The sequence below is a fragment of the Tursiops truncatus genome, chromosome 2, assembly GCF_011762595.2.
Source record: "Tursiops truncatus isolate mTurTru1 chromosome 2, mTurTru1.mat.Y, whole genome shotgun sequence".
In the NCBI taxonomy this organism is placed as follows: Eukaryota; Metazoa; Chordata; class Mammalia; order Artiodactyla; family Delphinidae; genus Tursiops; species Tursiops truncatus.
Window position 1 is genome coordinate 36,388,125 of NC_047035.1, and position 18,280 is coordinate 36,406,404.

The window sequence follows — 18,280 nt, forward strand, 5'->3', positions numbered from 1 at the left end:
AAATAAAAACTGATTTTCACTTGTGGCCATGTTGGAGTAATAGGGACCTGATTTACCCTCTATCTTAAACAAATGGAAACCAGACTAAATATATATAAAAAACTGTTTTCAGATATTAGACAACATGCAGCACAAAACAGTCATCTCTGAAAGAAGAAAAGCACATGACGTGAAACTATAATTGCCCCAGCTTACTGCCTAGAGAGATTCCAGGCTACAGTACAGGCAAGGGAACCCCACCAAGCCTGGCAGCTTCCCTGAAGTTAAGAATTCAGATTGGCTAAGGTAGCTAGAATTTGTAGGGTAGGAAAGCTGCACAGAGAGAGACAGAGAGTTCTAGAGTTCCGCAGGGCCTTCCTCTTGAGTCTTGAGCTGAATACTGATCAGCACACATGTGTGAGGAAACTACCTGGGGACAGGAAGAGAAACACCTGAAAGGAGCAATTACTGGCATTCACACAGGGCTGGAAATAATCCACATTCCCAACAGCCTGAATGGAAAAACCTTCTAACACACTGGGTGTCATGTTGAGTACTCAGAAAGGCATTGCCTCATTAGCAGGCCAAGTGAGCCCTATATGAAAGGCGGCTCTGCTTCTGCCCACCAGAGTTTAAATGCAAGCCTCGAAAAGATCAAACTGTTTCCAAGTAACTTCACGGTGTCCCAGAACATAATTCAAAAATATTTAAAAGAATAAACCCCCTCCCCCCAAAAAAGTCCAGCCTCAAACAATGTGAAATTCACAATGCCTGTGATTCAATTTTTTATCGGTACTTTTTCTTTAACCAGGCATTCAGATTGAAGCAGGAAACCCCAGAATGAGGAAAACAAATAAATCCTTCAATAGAAACAGAGCCAGATATGGCACAGGTGATAAAATTAGTAGGCAAAGACATTAAAGCTGCTATTATCGACAGCTCTTATAACTGTGCTCTATATGTTTAAGAAGGTAGAGGAAGGAATGAGCTTGTTAAAGAGAGAGAAGGAAGACTTTTTTTTTTAATGAAGTTCTATTCTTTTTTTAAATTTTATTTATTTATTTATTTGATTTTTGGCTGTGTTGGGTCTTCGTTGCTGCACACGGGCTTTCTCTAGTTGCAGGACCGGGGGCTACTCTTTGTTGCGGTGCGCAGGCTTCTCATTGCGGTGGCTTCTCTTGTTGCAGAGTACAGACTCTAGGCACGCAGGCTTAAGTAGTTGTGGCATGCAGGCTCAGCAGTTGTGGCTCGCGGGCTCTAGATTGTGGGCTCAGCAGTTGTGGCACATGGGTTTAGTTGCTCCACGGCATGTGGCATCTTCCCGGACCAGGGCTCAAACCTGTGTCCCCTACATTGGCAGGTGGATTCTTAACCACTGCACCACCAGGGAAGTCCCAGAGAAGGAAGATATTTAAAAAGACCAAAGTTGAGCTTCGTAAGATGGAAAATTCAATATTTTAGATGAAAACTCTGAACTGCTATGGGAATTATAATTTTTGCCATTATTTCCATCTTATCAACACCATAATGAAAATAATATTTTCATTGGGTCTAAAAATACTCCTTTTCATATAAAAATCTCAATATGTATCAAAACCACCAATGTAGAGTAGTGTTTGCCCAGTAAAAATTTGTCCGCTGCACTCACTATTGGTATTTATAAAGAACAGAGCAGCGCACAGCTTTTTCTAGATGCAAAACATGTCAAGCCAAGCATAACTCCTATTCAGAAGTGTTTCAAGTCCAATGAAGAACAAAAAATTGGGTTCTGGGACTTCATTTTAAAGCTTGGTACATGTGTAAATTAAAGAAAAAAGTTCTATATGTACCACTTAGACATAAAATAAAGCTAGAGATTTTTAGACCCTTGCCGGGATCGGTGACGTTAGTATTCCCAACAATTTGTTGATGAGCTGCAGTCTAAAGTACCTAACCTAAGAAATAAAGAGAAGAAGGAGAAAATGAAGCAAGAAGCAGAAGTAGGACCCAAAAAAGTAACTCTTATGTAAAGTGGGAAAAAATGTGAGGACTGCGGTTTACAAGTGCATATGAATCTCCCTGACAGAGGCTGAGGAGGAGATAACATGAAAGTGCAATTAAATTTAACCAACAGTTATCGAGTGCCTGTTATCTGCAATACACTGTACCAAATGAAGTACTATCCCTTTCCTCCAGCAGCACAAAATATGATGCAAGAGATGGATGCAGATACATAAATAATCGTATCATAAGTCAGATTGATAGCTGCAATAACGGAGACGTAACAACAGCTACAGGAGACCAGAGGAATGAAATAACTGGTTCTTGGGGTAGGAAAATAAGGGAAAACTTCACATAATAGGTGACATTTGAACTGTGTGCTAAAAGACACAAGGGATTTTACTATATATAAATGGGGATTACCTGGTTAACCTCCATTTAATTTCCCCCTCCCTCATACCACCATTTATTCTCTGCCTCTCTCTGCCCCACTTTTTAATCAATAGACTGCATCATCTGACCATTCTTGGTGGTTGGCTGGCTCCTAGTTGAGTTTGGCCAATTAAAGACACCTGCCAGAGATTAGCGGGAGGAGGAGAGTTTGGGGTGTTTATTCACTGTCCCCTCTCTGCTACGGCATGTGGTTTGGCAGTGGCTCTAACCCTCCCTGCCTACAGTTCCTAGTGATGGCCCTCTCTCCAAGGCTTCAGCTCTCACTGAGATGTGGTAATGGTATTTCACCCCCTTGGCCTTTGAGCCTACAGAAAATAAGAGCATCCCACTCTGTTACTCTATGGATGTCTCAGCCACTCTTGTAGCTTCCCTTTACCTTGACTGTATCTCTGTAAGTCGTCCCTTTGTTTGAAGCATCTGAGCTGAATTCAGTCCTAGACAGAGAGAATAGTATAAGCAAAGGCAAGAAGGAATATATGTCATGATTCAGGAACCATGACTGCACTATGGGGAACCTCATGGGGTGGGAATCTAGGCTAGAAGAGAGTGGTTTTAGAGAACGGGGGTCAGATTGTGAGCACCTCACTAAAGAATCTGGGCTTTATTCTTGGGTAAGCGTAATCCAATGGTGGTTTTTTTCCCCCCCAGTGGTGGTTACTGAGTGGATACAATCAGGTCTGTGTTCCAGGAAGACCTTTCTACAAGCATGTGGAGGATGGAATGAAGAGGAAAGAGACTGAAGGTGAAGATGCCAAGTAAGAAGTTACTGCAACAAGCTCCTAAAATGGGGCATAGGATGGTGGTAGGGAGAATGGATTTGAAATGGGTCAGTATTAAAATCTACAAGGCATGGCAAATAAGTGAATTGAGCAGCAAAGCCAAAGAAAATTTTAAGGGTGACTTCTAGGTCTCCAGCTTGGGATAATGTGAGAATGGTAGCCCTATAAACATAGAGACAGAGCTTCTTCGAATGGGGAACATGAGTTTCATTTGGATCACCCAGAAAGTGAAGTGCTGTGGAGCATCCAGTCTGAGATGCTCAGCAAAGAGCTGGAAATCTGGGTCTATGTATCGGGAGAATGTAAGACCTAAAGATAAAAATTGATTATTCTAGAGCTGTGGTTCTCAGTCCTGGCTGTACTTGAGAATCACCTAAGGAGCATGTTAAAAATAGATGCCAGGACTTCCCTGGTGGCACAGTGGTTAAGAATCCGCCTGCCAGTGCAGGGGACACGGGTTTGAGCCCTGGTCCGGGAAGATCCCACATGCTGCAGAGCAACTAAGCCCGTGTGCCACAACTACTGAGCCTGTGCTCTAGAGCCTGCAAGCCACAACTACTGAGCCCACGTGCCATAACTACTGAAGCCTGTGTGCCTAGAGCCCATGCTCCACAACAAAGAAAAGCCACCACAATGAGAAGCCCGCGCACTGCAACAGAGTAGCCCCCGCTCGCCACAACTAGAGAAAGCCCGTGTGCAGCAACAAAGAACCAACACAGCCAAAAATAAATAAATAATTTTTTTTTAAAAAAGCATCTGTTTAAAAAAAATAAGACAGATGCCAGGATTCAACCCCCAATCAATCAAATCCAATTTCTTGGTGGTATCAGGAATCAGATTTAATTGGTATGGATTTAATCAGACTTGATTGGATTTAATCTGGGTTTGCACGATAAAAGAGCTCCCAGGTAATTCTTATGTGCATCCAGATTGAGAAGCACTAATCGAGCAAAGTAGGAGCAACTAAGAATGGGTACTTGAGGACAGCAGCATTTAAGGTACTGACACGGGAAACGATAGAGTGGCAGATAAAGATAAAGGCAATCAAAAGAATTTAATCAGGAGAGTAGCTAAGCACATCACATGCCATGAACAGGTGGAAGAGGAATGAGAAGAAGTCATTACTGATCTCCGGGAAAGCAGTCTTAGTTGCTGCAGAAGCCAGCTTGCAAGAGGCAAGGGGCAGATTTTAGATAAGGAATTGGAAGGAGGGAGGGTAGACTACTCTTTCAAGGTTGGCTGTGTAGGAGAAGATAACCGGTAACTTAAGGAGCAAAAGCATTGAAAGTTTTTTGGACTTTAAGAAGGAATGCAGGGCTTCCCTGGCAGCACAGTGCTTAAGAATCCGCCTGCCAGTGCAGGCGACACAGGTTCAAACACTGGTCCGGGAAGATCCCACATGCCGCGGAGCAACTAAGCCTGTGCACCACAACTACTGAGCCTGTGCTCTAGAGCCCACGAGCCGCAACTACTGAAGCCCGCGCGCCTACAGCCCGTGCCCGGCAAGAAGAGAAGCCACCGCAATGAGAAGCCTGCGCACCACAACGGAGAGTAGCCCCCCACTCGCCGCAACTAGAGACAGCCCGCACACAGCAATGAAGACCCAACGCAGCCAAAATAAATAAATAAAATAAATTAATTTTTTAAAAAAGGAATGCATTAGTTGATGACGGTAATGAAGATACACCGTAGAGAAGGGGTTACTGGAAGAGCAGGGCTGCAGAGGAGCCTGGAGGGGGTGGCATCAAGGTTATCAGGGGAGTCAGACCAGGAAAGGCATACCAAAGAGACGGGTTTCATTTGAGAACAGTTGAAGGAGTTCAAGCCATTTTTTTCATAATGAGTTGGAAGACATGGGTGCCTGCAGAAAGCAAAGAAGGCACAAGGAAGAGGGAAACAGGGCAGAGAAAAGTTATTGAGAGCTTCCCACGTGCCAGGGACTATGTTGAAATTCTACCAAGTTACCCCATTTGATAATTAAATGTGCTTTTGAAGGACAAATATTGTCAGATGGAATAAGAAGCAAATAATTAGGCTTGTTCTGCCCAATTTCAGCCATCTAGTCACCTTGCTCCTCTGGTACCATTACTAATAAATGGCCCTTTAAAGCTTGGCCTGCAATTAGTTTTAAGTTAAATGCTCATTTCTACCTGAATAGGGAAAGATTTCAGTTACGATAATATTTCCTTAGTTTAGTTTAAAGGGAAAAGCCATGGAAGAACACTTAAGAAAGAGAAAAGGCCTATTATTGGGAACGTTTCATTAGTGAGTGCAAGGAGAACTGGAGTTTCAAAAAGTTAGTGTTCAATGGTCTGAATGAATGGCAATAAATATTTAGGAAGTAGAATTAACCTGCGTATTTTTAAGTTCCTCTTTTAAATGTAAAAATGTAACTTGAGTTTACAAGTCCATCAAGGGCTAGGGCTGTGCTACCTCCTTCTACAATGCCTGAGCAATGGTGTGGACTCAGTGGGTAACAGCTGAGGACCGAGCCGTCCTACTTTGCCAGACCCTCCCATTATTATCCACGCCTTGTGGTACAGGCAAGCAGGCCAGCAAGCTAGATGACTTCCAATTTTCCAGATGCAAATGGAGCCTCTAGATGGGAAACTTGGGACACTGGCTATCCTATTCTCTTAGAAACACTCTCCAAAGTGGGGATCAGGACCTTTAGAAGTAGCTACCAAGGGTTTCCTTCACTGACATCCAGTGAACCAAACGGGGAAGTGGGCATAGCTGCAAGGAAAGGCAGAAGACTTGACCAACCTATTGGAATGAGCCTTGGGGGACCCCAGAAGGATGATCTCTCAGCTTCCAGAAGTTCAGTGGGAGTGGAGGTGGGGATGAGGTTGCAGGAAGGCTGGGAAAGGCTGGGATGAACTCAGGCTAGCACCCCTATTTGCCTCTCCACAGCTTAAATACTGAACCACTATAAATTATTTCCAAAGCCATTCTTGGACCCCTTGCCATAGGCTGCTGAGCCTTGCCTTAAAAGACTATAGTGCCTGGCATGTAAGGAGGTCGGTGCTCACTAGGTAGTTATTGAATGTGAGAACTTTGCTCACATGATTCCGCTTTCTAGTGTTCCTACATATTATTTTTATTTGTTTAAAATTTTCCTTGTAAAGTTTTAAGTATTACTATATTTTTTCATAATTCTTTACATTAAATAGTCAAAGAAAAATTTTGATGCTATAAGGTATACTCACTACGTAGACAGGCAGACGTTTTCCTAATCGTCCTGTGGACTTATTTTGCCTATAGTCCTGAACGTTATCTAACACAGGTGTACTGAGGGAGTATTAATTTGAAACTCCAGGGTGTTCTGTCCTCTGTTTCCGAAATTAATAGCTTTCAAGTGAAATTGTTGTGGCTAGAAGACCTTCAAGGGTTACATCACCTGACACTTACTTAATGCATTTCTTAAGAGAACGCGTTATTTCTCTCCCAGAGGCTAGTTTTTCTCTATTACATCCTGGGCAGGTAGATACAAGACAAACATTTTCATTTCATCTCCATTCTAAAAGGTCAAACGGACGACGAAATCGGAACTAGAACCCACACCTTTGGCTTCATCGCAGATTTCATCCTATTTAACTTTTATCCACAGGCCTTCTGTTCCTGGTGGCTGGAATTATAGACAAACTGGCTTAAAACAAACCTCAGCTTTCTCTCAGCTTTTTCCTTAGCAGCTCATCTTCTTAATTCATGACCACACCAGCTTGGTCAAGTAACTCCTAAACTATAATAACAAAAACAGTAAACATAATTTTATATAGGACCTTTCATACAGCTCCATTGCAAAGTGGTTTGCCAACTTAAGAGTTATAGAATTACAGAGCAGCATTACTGAATTAAATAATAAGTAACAGCTGGTACTAATAATTAACTTAATTTATGGTCTAGCAGAACTGTCACAACTGAGGCAGCTCTCCCTCCGCCCCCGGCTCCGTCTTTCCTTCCCCCTCCTTCCTCCTTCGGCAACAGCGCCCAAACCAAGTGCTGAGATTGTTATGTTAGTCACCATAAAGTCAAGTCATTTCTTTACTCTGTAGCTTTAGGACCTTATGCTATTAAGGATTTCTAACCTTTTTGGAGTTGCATTACCCCATCATTGTTTAACTTCACAGCTGCTTCTCCTGATGTCATGCACTTGGTGGGAGGGGCTCACTAGGAGAGATTGAAATCTCTCAGGAATTTGCAACAACCTCAGAAGGGCTCTTGCTTTTCGCCAGGTCAAGGTTGACACGTACTGTTCTACCTGGTAACCTTGTAAAGAGGTTTCACTTAAATCAAGGGACTAAAACTCAGACACATCAGCAAGGTCATACTGGAGTCACACGGCAGAAATTGGGAATGATTCTGTCTTTCCAGTGTCTGTGTATGGCAGCTTTCCATGGACACTCTGATCTCCGTGGTAGTTGGAAAGAATTCAAGAATGTTCTTATACAAACCTGAGTTAAATACCCATGTAGCTTAGATTTAACACGGAATGCCGATTTTATCACATTTATTAATCACTTACCTCCCTATCTACTGACCCCTAGGCTCTAAGTTCTAAAGCAGGAATATGGGCTTTCCCTTCAATCAAAATAATGAAACTTGGTGACCAAACTCTCCAGGGCCACCAAAGCTGCTCCTTCTGTAAGATATGTCCTTGGGGCCAAAGGGAATTAGAACTTGGAGGCTTTTTACATTGTCTGCAGCAGCATGAGGGATAATTGCCAGTGTCCTCTAACTCTGATAAAATTGCCAACTTATCTGAATGAAATGTATCTCAATAACACTCCATGCTGGGGAGGGGGCCCTGAGCAGGAAGCAGCACTAATGTTTTATGTACCTTTTATTATTGTGTAAAATGATTAACTGACAATTTATTACTAGGTTAAGATATCAAAACAATTAAAATGAACATAGAAATCTAACATTGCCAGACTCTTCCGGACTACATGAGCGTAACTGACATATGCATCTTTCTCCTTCTCACATGAAACTCTTCACAGGAACTCAGCTGTCTCTCTAACACCTCCCTACCTAGAGGTGACAGGCAGGTCCAGGTCTGGGTCCCATCAAGCTTGGAGTTGTTTTTGTGTCAGGGCAAGAGGTCTCTTGGTTTTCCTGAAGATGAGCTTATCCACTATAAAATAAATCAGTGCTGTTTAACTGTGGACTGAACCAAGAGAGATTCCCAGTTCTTGCCATACATTCTTCCTGATTTTGTCTGGCTGATATTACCACCAAAACAGAAGACTTCCCGACAACTGTCCACCAAATCCCACTGCCCTGCAATATCTGCTAGAGAAATAATCCATTGTGGAAAACTCTGTTTGCCAAATAGAACAGGAAATTTCCTTCTACAGAAAGTTCTTCAGTTTTACCCTTTGCTTTCCCAGAATGAGTACAGACCTTTTATATTCTTAAATTCAGAGGGTCTAAATCCCTCTCTAAGAGTCAGCGTCAGACAGACTTGATTTTAATACCAGTGGCACCAGTTACTTGTTATAAGGCTCTCTGAGCCTATTTCATCATCTGTAAAATGGGGCCAAGTCTAGTGAGAGCTCATGGTACCCCTGCCGCATTCCTGCTATTCCCTTCCATTCCTTGACTATGGTGATTGTCACCCTGAATTTTACTGCCTACAATATTTGCCATGTGTAGCAACTAGTTTAATTATGATAATATGAGTTGGTAGAAAATAAATTTTTGAAAGTGATCAGACTAATTTTGCAATCTCCTGGGCTCATTTCAGAGGGTGGTCCAAGGAACTAGGCAAAGACCAAGGTTCTCAGTCCTCACTGAGCCTTGGGAACCCCCCTCACCTTCCAACTTAACAAATGACCCTGGATGTTTATTTATTAGAGACTGAAGAGCTTTTGTAAACCAATTACCACGAGCAAACAGCACTTACTGTAAAGCAATAAATAACAGTAAACCCTACCGTATCTAAATTCATTGCTCTAAGCCACAGATTGTAGGGAATGGTTAGGTTTAAAACTCACAGTTGGTTAAGATTGCAGATTTATAGGCACTCTAGTCCAGCTCTCCTTGGGGAGCCAACAGTGCCAAAGCAACAGGTCTAGAAGGCCAAATAACCTGTATCAGTGTCACCTTTGGGTGTTTCATTGAGGGCAGGGGATAAAAGGGAGAAGAAGAGAAAATCCTGGGTTTACCCAAACACCTTTTTCCCAGGACATTTGAGTATGTAACACATTACAGGTATACTGACTAATAAAATAAATAGAAAAATCGTTGTTGTCCAGTTAAACATGGCAGATTAAACACTCACATTTATCTTTATTCTCACAAAACCAATTCAGCAAAGGAATTTTCCAGTGACATAAACCCACAAAGACTAAAATACACTAGATAAAGACACAGCAGATGAGAGAAACAATAGTCAAAGAAAGCAGAAAACTCAACTTACAGGAGAAACAATCAGTCTCAGAATTCCAGAAAGACTCAGACACTGGGGCAATGGATACCTCCAAAGGTCGGAGTGCTGGACAGGCCTAAAAACAGGAGGATTGGTTGAAAGTTTGTATAAAACCCATTCAGATCACTTCTAGTTCCCCTCCCTGAACCCTCCCTTCCAGGCAGCTGCCCCTCCCACACTCCTCCAGGATTTTATTTGGGAGAGGGACACTAGACACAGTTTGAAGAGGGGTGGATAGTGACACTGAAGACAGTCTGAACACCGCTCCCTTCCCACACTTGGTCTGTGGCACATTAGTTACTGGGCTTATAGCCCAAAGGTCAAACTGTGGGATTTTTCTGAGAAAACTGACAGGCCCAAGAAAAATTGGGATCCCAGTTATTGACTCAGAGCCCACCTAGATTGGCCAAATTTAGCATATAAAAATACAGCATGCCCAGGTAAACTGAATTTCAGATAAACAACAGATAATTTCTTAGTATAAATATGTCCCATGCAATATATGGAACATACTTATGTTAAAATGTTATTTCTTGCTTATCTGAAATTCAAGTTGAACTGGGCATCCTGTATTTCATCTGGCATCTCTATCTTCCCCCCCAAATTCCAGTCGGCTTCTTAGTGCCTCATTCTTATACAGGAACAAAAGCTAAGAACATCAGATATGTGAGAAAAGCCTCTGACAGGAAAGACAGGGGCCCAAACCAACTAACGGTACAAAAGAACTCAGAAGAAACGGAAACACTGAAGGAAACAGAAGAGAACTAAATGTCCTAGAATGAATGTCATCAGAGAGATCAGAGAAAAAATGCTCATGAAACAAGAACAGTATTCTATTTAAAAAAGAAGAAGAAAGGGAGAAAGGGGAAGAAGGAAGAAAGTTCAGAAAATAAGAAAATTCTTGGAAATTAAAACTTTACTATAAGGTTGGAAGATAAGCAGAGGAAGTCTGGTGTGGGGTGTTGGAGCCCAAGGCAGGTAGGAAGATATCTGTGCGGAAACGCCCCAGCACAAGGCAGGAGAAGTACAAGGTAAACCTGAAAGAATACATTGTGCTGGAAAGTAAAAAACTGCTTAAAGAATGATGGGGATATGTCAAAAGGACATGACAGGCAGCTTGAAGGACTCCTATTGACTAAATTGGGGGCAATCCAAGCATCAAAAGACATACTGAATAAATTAAACATTTGATGAGTAATGGGATATTTGTATAGTACTGTGGGGGGCAGGAGGGTGAAAGTAATTAATAGCAATTTATTGATGTTCTGTTTTGTTTTGTTTGTTTTTTCCCCGCACTGCGCAGTTTGCAGGATCTTAATTCCCCGACCAGGGATTGAACCCAGGCCCACGGCAGTGAAAGTGCTGAGTTCTAACCACTGGACTGCCAGGGATCGCCCATATTTGTATATTTTAAATTAACTCCCCACTAAATACTTATTTTTTTTCTTTTTTTTTTTTGCGGTACACGGGCCTCTCACTGTTGTGGCCTCTCCCGTTGGGGAGCACAGGCTCCGGACGCGCAGGCTCAGCGGCCATGGCTCACGGGCCCAGCCGCTCTGCGGCATGTGGGATCTTCCCGGACCGGGGCACGAACCCGCATCCCCTGCATCGGCAGGTGGACTCTCAACCACTGCGCCACCAGGGAAGCCCTAAATACTTCTTAATTACAAAATAACTGGCCTGTAATTTTCAAAAGCATCACAATCATGTAAGTCAAAGAGACTAAGGAATCTAGACTGAAGGAAACTAAAGCCATAACTGAGACAACTATTAAAACTTGAATGGGACCTAAGTTATTGTATAGTAATATATCAGTGTTAACTTCCTAATTTTCATAACTGTATTATGGTTTTGTAGGTTATGTCATAGGAAATACACACTAAAACTTGGGGGGTGATAGGGCAACAAATCAACAATTTACTCTCAGTGGTTCAAGGAAAAAAGTTCTGTACACTGTACTTGCAACTTTTCTGAAAGTGATTGTTTCAAAACAACCAAAAAATATATATACCATGCAGTTGTCAGGATGGTTGAATGGGCTAATATATATAAAAGACTATGGGTGCTATAAAACAGTGGTTTCCTCACATTTGGACTTCATGGTCCGGGAGCACTAGTTACCATCTTTTTATTTCACTACAGGATGACGTTAAGAAGAATAAAACTACAATCAATTATTACTAACATTTCATAAATAATTATTTCTGTGAGGGGCATCTTACTTTGGCAGGGATACAATCTCTTTAAAATTGAATGCGTTTGCCTCTAAGTGAAACTCAGCACATTGTCTCTCTTCTTGTAATTTTGCTATTGCACCAACTTGTGAAAACATCTTCATGAACCAGGCTATGTTGCTAGATTTGGGACCCAATTTTTCCTCTCCCCCTGCCCACTCACCTACCCTAAAAGGCTGCACTGTCCAATAAGGTCACTAGCCACGTGGGGCTATTAAGTTCTTGAAATGTGGTCAGTCCATTTTAAAACGTGCTGTAAGTGAAAAATACACACTAGATTTCAAGAACATAGTATGAAAATAAAAGATCTCTCCTGAATAATTTTTATATTGTTTTCATGTTGAAATAATAGTATTTTGGACATATTGAGTTAAACATAATATATTATTAAAGTTAATTTCACCTGTTTCTTTTTTACTTTTTAAAACATGGCTACTAGAAAATTTTTAATTACATATGTGGTTCATTTATTTTCCCTGAACAGCACTGTTCTAAGGTCAATCCTGTCTTTTCCAAATCAGTTTACAGGCTTTTGTTATGCTGAGTTGGAAGATAAAGAGAAATGGGATTGGAGAGGAGGGAGGAAAGGGAAGGGGGCAATGAAGAGGGGGAATGAGCATGTGGCCTGGGTACGGGGGACAGTTTGAGGGGTCCCGTGAGTAAAAGTCTCTGTCCGGTGCAGATTAAGGAGAGAAAAAGGAATTTAAATAGTATTCCTGGGTTACAAATCAGATTCCTTTTAGTGTTCTTTTAGAGTTTTGCATCTCTACAGGTTGTAATGCAAGTTTAACTTCTTCTTGGCTCCTGGTTTACCTTCTTTGATTATGGTTCTGGGAAACTGAGCTTCCTGAGGGCTTCAGGATTTATTCAGGTTACTTTATTATTCTAAATATTCATTGAATTAGTCCAGATAGATTTTTAGGACTTTTCTTTCCATCTGTTTTCCCCACTTTTTTCACCCTTCCAACTGGGGCCCAGAGTATGAGAGTAGGTTGCTCAGTGCTGGAACGACCCCTCCGGATTCCCACCCCACCCCATCCACCCCATCTCTTGTCCCGTTAAACCTCACACAGCATTCCTGTGGGGTTGACAGGTGATAGTACTAATGGAGGTCTCATCCCAATTGAGACCTGTCTTACCCACTAGGCTCCCTTTTAGAAATGAAGAATCATTTGCTTAATGAGATGTCACTTTCCTACTGTCCCTGGGCATTAATTATTAGGCACTTTACACTTCCTCTGAGGCATACGGTTCCAGATACACACTGCTCCCTCTCATGGGGAAATCCACCTTCTGAAATGTAGGAACAAGTCTTCAGAATGGGGGCACAAGAGACAGACACCAGCCACAGCCAATGCATCTGACCAACTCCAAGTGTGCCCGCCTGCCTCAGGCTCTGGAGAGGTCTAGAGAAGCTGCAGTCCCGTCCCTAGGGACTAAATAAATTGCTCAAGGACACACAGCCTTTCCACCTTTCCAGTTCCCATTTCTTCAACTCTTCCCTCTCCCCCAACTTTCCTTTTCTAGTTCTCTCTTGCTCTCCCTCTTCCCCTTCCAGAAAGAGTCTGTATCTTCTGTAGAACCATAGTGTGTATGCAGGGCCAGTTTGCTACTTCTGACGGTATTGCATTTTAAGCCTTTTAACTGGCTACAGAATGAAAAACTGGTTAGAAAGACTTTCAATCTCCAGGATATAGTTGGAAACTCTAGGATATTTTGAGGGGCGGGAGCCCTTTCCCAGGGCTCTGAAAGCATAACACTTTAGTAAACTGCTTAATTTAGCTGGGTGAAGTAGATCTTTTCAGGAGTCTATTCTGAGGGATCCTATAGCTCATTTGCCACTACTGCCACTACTGACCAAAGTGATGCTTTGAAAAGGGCACAGAGCTTTGGCAGGGCATATGCTGAGTACTTGATCTGGTGTGCTGGTGTGTATTAACAGCAATAATTTATAATAATGTCATTGTGATCAGAGTGTAAGACTTTCTAAGGATTTCCTTTCATTGCAACATACCAGAGAAGTATTAAAAATCAGAATAAAAACTTGTGTAACAGCTTTCCAGGGCCCAATCTTTCCAAGGTTGGTTCATTCAAGTCTTACCTCAAATGTCACCTCCTCAGAGATGTCTTTCCTGACTACTTACTCTACAGTAGTAATTCCCCAGCCCCATTCACTCTGCATAACACGACAGTGTATCACTTTCTCCATAATATTTACCACTACCTTAAATTTTCTTGCTCACTCATTAACTGGCTGTCTTCCCCATGAGAACATAAATGCCACAAGAGGATTATTGTCTGTCTTGTGCTGTGTCTCCAATGCTTGGCACATCTTAGGTGCTCAATGATTATTTGCTGAATGAACAAGTGAATGAATGAGAGAGTGAGCAAAGGGAAGAATTTATCAGGCATTAGGAGAGGAATCATGCCCCTCTTTGCTCTTTAGGGGGCCAGGGTAATTGCAAACACTCAGCCACTCATTGGAAATTGCAGAATATTTAAATGAAGCCACAGACAGTCAAGGGTCTTGCTGGTAGGCTGCCCAATATATCTGAAAGAGAAATCCGGTGTGCTTTAACTGGAAGTGATACTCCCCAAGATAAATGTAGCCCAAAAGGGTAGAATACCCTGGGAAAGTTCTCGCCAAAGAGATTAGAATAGAGTGAGGGAGAAAAGATTAACGTGAAGTTGATCACTCTGAACTTCAAAAGGTACATACTGTACCTGGGAACACGGCCAAAGCACGAGGGGCGGATGTGGACTGCAAACCCTCAGGTGCAAGCCCTGGCTCAAAGAGAAGGCATGTGTGGCCCAGGAAGGATGTGACATTGTAGAACATGAAATCAACAGGCTCATTAATGATACAGATGTAACTAGATTTCAAGAAGGACTTGGGCCTATTAGGAGGGTCATCCCAGATCCCTTTTGGCAAGATTTCAGACAAAAATATGTGTGGTCCTATAGCACTCTATTGGGAAAGGCATAAACCTAGGTGAGCCTGTCTGGACCAAGTGGACAAAGGCAGGTCGGTGGAACTTCCCTCCCTTCAAATGAATACCTGCCAGCACCTAGTGGGGTAGGGGCAGGATGCTGTCAGCTGGGGTCTGCTCCCTTGAGGCAAGAGGATGCTTGCACTTGTATGAGCTCTTCACTTTTCAAAATGGTTTCATGTCTGTCACCTCATTTTACTCCCATTTCAAACCCGTGAGTTTGGGAGGGCAGTTGCTGTTTTCATGGCCGTGTATAAACACGGAGACTGAGCACAGTAAGTTTGTGGCTTGCCTAGAATCAACTTGCTTAAAACAGTAGGAGAAACAGTGCTCTCTCCACAAGTTTCTAAACATGTGGAATCCTGCAACAGAACCACTTGAGAAACAGGGCTTCCCTGGTGGCACAGTGGTTAAGAATCCACCTGCCAATGCAGGGAACACTGGTTTGAGCCCTGGTCCGGGAAGATCCCACATGCCGTGGAGCAATAAGCCCATGCACCACAACTACTGAGCCTGCGCTCTAGAGCCTGCGAGCCACAACTACTGAAGCCCGTGCGGCTAGAGCCCATGCTCCACCACAAGAGAAGCCACCGCTGTGAGAAACCCATGCACTGCAACGAAGAGCAGGCCCCACGTGCTGCAACTAGAGAAAGCCTGCGTGCAGCAACAAAGACCCAATGCAGCCAAAAATAAATAAATAAATAAATTTATATTAAAAAAAAGAACCACCTGAGGAGCATATTCTAAATGACCCGCCTCATAAATCCTTAATAAGAGGACCCCTGGGGTCAGGGTCCAGAAATCTGTGCTTTTTTTTTGAATTCCAGGTAATTCTTATGCATACGAATCATTTAGCCTGGCATACCATCCTCAACTCTAAAACAGTTTGTAATCCCTGGAGCTCTTAGCTCAATTCTGAGCTCATCTATTCCCGTGTTCTTTTTCCTCAAATACTCCCTATTTGAACTGGAAACACAAGGAGTTCCTTAGAAGAGAGGGTTGTGTGGTTATTAAGAGAAGGGTGAACAAACGTTGATAGGGACTATTTGAAGCTCCAGCGAGGAACACGTGTTAAACAATCATTATTAAACTGCAGGTTGTAAAACATGGCAAAGCCTGGGAAGCTGCTTGCTCTTCAGTGATTAAAGCAACTTGCAACCCAACTAGCTGATCAAGTGTTCCAGGACTCAAAAGAATTGACGAAGGGCTTTAGAGTCATCACAGCTGGCAAAACCAAAGCTCCACTGGCAGGCTGGAGGGTTGTTAAAACAAGATATGTTGCAACAAGTTCTGGAGCAAAATAAAGCAAGCACTTTCAAACAGCTGTTGAAAGTTTACAAAGTAAGGATGAGGGGAGGATCTACCACAATATCCAAGGCAGTTTAAGGAAAAAGGACCAATAGAGAATGGATTCTTCGGAAGTGGGGAGCGGGATTTAGAATCCATTTTTGATGTAAAATGTTGTAAGTTTGTATAAGTGAGTCACTAAGAGTAGTGTCCTTACTTCTATAGTAAATACCTTACATTTGTACAGCTCTTTATGGCTTAAAATCCTCCATGTAACAACTCTCAAGGGATCCTATAGCACCTTAAAATTACAAAGCCCTTCCACCATACTTCATTACTTATAATCTTTATCACTGCTCTGCAATATTTATCATCTCCATTTTGTAAGTTAGAAAAGTTAGAAAAGACTCATAAAATTAAGGGATCTGCTGAAGATCGCCCAACTAATTTGCAGGAAAGCTGGAACTCAACTTCAGGGCTTTCCCATTTCTTCAACTGCCTCCCTATTGTTGATTTCTGCAAATAAATAAAATGTAGCTCTGGCTATCGTAACATTTGAGGGCTATCAGCCAACTTCCCATTTGACAGATGAGAAAACTAAACCACTTAAAGTGGAGGCTTTTGCCCCAGATCACATGGTTATGAAAAGAGTTCAGATGCTGGATCCCCATCTTCTGATCACCCAGTTCAGAGTTTGTTCTTTGTCTTGCTTCCTCTTGTATTTTGTTGGCAGCTAGATAATAAATCACACATGTTAATTTGGAACTTGGAATGAATACCTTTAATAAGACAGCCCCCTAAAGTATGGGAGCCTAACAGGTTCCCATTAAAATTTTTTAAATTCATTAAATAGATTTAAAAGGGCATCTCTGACCTTTTACATTTGGTGGCTTTAAAAGCTTGGAGCTTTCAGCTTCTCACACCTTGATATTATTATAATCAATATACTTGCCACATTAGGAAGCATAGAAATATCTATGCTTCTACTGCCCTCATGGGCAGTAGAATTATATATCCTTGGGACAGCCCAGGGACCCCAGATTCAAGCTCCAGGTTTTTTCATCCTATCTCAAAATTCCCACTGAAAACAGCAAAATTCCCACTGAAAACAGCACTGCAAGGAGACAATAAGGCAAATCCAGAACGTGGGACATTTTATCAGACAGACGGCCTGGCCTCTTCAAAAGTCAGTGGCCCTATAAAAGAAAGATGGGATTCTAGATTTAAAGAAACATAACCAAACACAATGCATGCATGTATGATTGGTTCCTAGTTGGAAAAAACACTCTAAAAGACATACTGGGAACAACAGAAAAAGTGTGAATGTTGGCTCAGCATTAGAAAATATTTAAAAATCTTTGTCAATTGTTTTAGATTTAGTAATGGTAATGAGGAGAATGTCATTTGGAGTAGCTACATGCTGAAGTAGCAATATTTAGGAGTGAAGTGTCATGATGCCTGCAACTTACAAATGACTGAGGGGAAAAATACACATGCACATGATAGCAAAATAACCACACAAAATCATGAATAGCCCGAAAAATGGCAAAGTCAAAGAGAAAACAATTACTGGATCTAAATGGTGAGTATAAAGGTGTTCACTGTATTGCTTTTTCAACATTTTTGTATACTTAATAATTTTATTATAAAATGTTTAAAAATCGAGTATTTGTCGATTAATAACTATTAAATCACTAATTGATGGCTTCTCTAGCTAAAACCACCATCACCACCAGTTACTGAGTGTTGGGTTTACCAGGCACTTTGCTAAACCTTTACTCATACTATTTCATTTAATTCCCAAACAGTCTATAAAGAGGGTACTTTCATTAGTCTTACTTTTATAGATGAGCAAACCGAGATGCAGAAATTAAGTAACTTCTTCAAGATTCTCAGCTAGTGAGTACAGCATCAAGATCCACACAATCTGGCTGCAGACTGGGTTACCTCTTCAGAACTCCTGGAAGCACTGGAGACAGCTTAAGGCTCTGAGGCAAGCCCGTGACAGAGATGTGTTGGAACCGGAAAGCCTTGCAAAGCCGCTCAAACCGTGGCTATTAAGGGGGTATTTTACCACCTAGGGGTAGTGTCTATTTAACCTGCAGAATCCCAGGTAAGAGCCTTTGTTACCTGGATTGTGGTGGC

The 18,280-nt window shown here is 42.1% G+C and overlaps 1 long non-coding RNA gene across 1 annotated transcript in view; it reads right to left on the reverse strand.

Moving 5' to 3' along the window:
* Positions 1–2,831: 2,831 nt before the first annotated feature.
* Positions 2,832–18,280, reverse strand: part of LOC109547845 (uncharacterized) — a 37,919-nt gene continuing 22,470 nt past the window's right edge. The window contains exons 2-3 of the long non-coding RNA XR_002173785.2: positions 9,616–9,700; positions 2,832–2,846 (exon numbers count right to left, since the gene is read on the reverse strand). This is a non-coding gene — a long non-coding RNA (uncharacterized lncRNA). The remainder of the gene's footprint in view (positions 2,847–9,615; positions 9,701–18,280) is intronic.